The sequence below is a fragment of the Chenopodium album genome, chromosome 3 (assembly GCF_948465745.1).
Source record: "Chenopodium album chromosome 3, dcCheAlbu1.1, whole genome shotgun sequence".
Taxonomy (NCBI): Eukaryota; Viridiplantae; Streptophyta; class Magnoliopsida; order Caryophyllales; family Amaranthaceae; genus Chenopodium; species Chenopodium album.
In genome coordinates this window covers 23,196,013-23,198,213 of record NC_137836.1, presented here as the reverse complement: position 1 = coordinate 23,198,213, position 2,201 = coordinate 23,196,013, and positions in this window count along the sequence as shown.

Genomic DNA, 2,201 nt, shown 5'->3' with positions numbered 1-2,201 from the left:
ACATCACCCAAAACACCTTTAATTTTAAAAGCGTTCTGCAATTGCAAAGGATCATTCTATATTCTTTTGAGCGTTAAGACTAGAAAATATATTTTTCTGGCCTTAATCGCTATTTGTCTCAAGCACTTAGCGAATCAAGGACCTTTCGACATCCTTAAACATTTCTAAAAGATTCTCTATTCTTTGAGAACTTCACAGAAAAAGTCTCGGATCTATTTCCCTGACTACCTTGATCCTCGCCTATTCTAGACTCAATCAAAGTGGGGGCTAATTGTGGACATCTACTTTTGGGCTCCTATCCCGATAGGAAGTGAAATAACGATAAATAAAACATTATTCGTGTTGGATTAACGTGAAGAACGCCTATGGATAACCAATTGAATTGGAAGAACATAAAAATAAGCTAGCCTAACCAAAAAACAAATGCATTAAGGTCCAATCAAATAAGCCCGATCATAATTAGGCTTAAACCCGAAAAATGACAGATTTAGAGGCGCCTAGGTTAAAATTAATGCTGCCGCACATAAATCTGCACGCATCTCAATGAGTAGCGTTGGTATGGCTCGCGCAACTAATAAGGTTGCGTGCAACACCCATCGCAATTACTAGTGATAGGCTTGCGGAAGATTCATAATTTCATCAAAGCTTACCATAATACCACGCGCAAGACAATCTGTTGCACTGCCTATAGTAGCGAACCTAATTCACTTTTGCTGGGATGTCGCGCGCAACCCATTTAGATGTGCGCTACACCTGCTGCGGCAGAATGTTTAAAAACCCTAATCTTACCCATTCCGTATAAATAGGGGCTTACTACGAGGCTCAAACGGACATAAATTAACCTAAAACGCTGGCAGAAACTTTGTAAACTTGTGTGCTACCAAACCCTTTTGTCCTAAACACTCACCCCCTTAAATATTTATTACTACGGTGGAGTTCCCAAACAAGAAGGAATCCATAATTGTTCTAAGTGATGATCTAGAAAAGAGAAGTATTAAATTCCCGAGCGCTTTGATCAATCACCTTTTTTATATTTTTTAAAACAACTTTAATGAATTAATTAATGTTGTTTAATCACTTAAACAGATTTCTAATTAATCAATTCCAGATAGTATCTTGCGTTAAATAAGAATCGAATTGAATAATTAATTGTTTATTAACCACATAAGTCAAGGCAAATCTTGTTTATTTTGTTCTTTTCATGAATTTGAATTAAATAAAGAATAATGACTTTGTAATGTAATTCCTACGTGATTGATGCGTGTAAATAAAATCAATTAACTTATTGTTAGGTATCGCGTTGCCTATATTGTTGGGTGATGAAATTGCGAAAAAAGGAACAGCTAGTAGAGGTCGTAACTAGGGCTAGAATAGCGATTCCTCCCTAAAAGGAACGTTATTTTAGTACCCTCGCTCCTGAACTCATTTATGGTACGTGTAGACCAATTTGGGCATGGATAAACTTATGATTCGTGCTAATTATCCCTTGAACTCTTCTTGGGAGAAAGGCATAAACGAGGTTTATAAGTTTTCCTAAAACTCATTGGAGACTCCTACTTGTTTCTTACAAAAATCCATGATGAGTGGATAATTTCTAATTCAAGGTCCCCCAAACAGTCAGGAATTCAAATCCTAATACACCCTACCAAGTTTAAAGTCCTAGGATTTTAAAGGGCCATGGGCATCTAAGGAAAAAGATCCCCTACGAGGGGAACACCCTCCTTACAGTCATGGAGCAACACTTGTCCATGCCATGTAAAAACAAAATCAATATTCAAAACAAAACTGAAAATTCCTTCATCAAAACCAGAAATTGTCTAAATCATCATAAAAATTATGTCTGGCTACTCGAAAACTGTTAGTGAACCCTTAAGCTCCATTTCCCATGCTAGCTTTACTTGTTTGCAGTTCATGCGCATCATTGATAATGTTAAGCACTGCAACTTGGTGTCATATACCTAAGTGAAAGTTAAAATGTTTATAACAAGAGTATTAGGTAACTTTTACCTATCACTTCATTGTAGTGGGGATATCCTCGTTCAAAGACTGGCTAAGTATCCGTTTTTGTAATTCTCTGCATGATTTTTTTTAGTAAATCAATTAGTTTGACAGTAGAGTCTTCACCATCTGGTGTTAGTTTCTGACAAGGGAATAAACACGTCGTCAAATGTCTATCCCTAGATCAAATACAATTTATACAA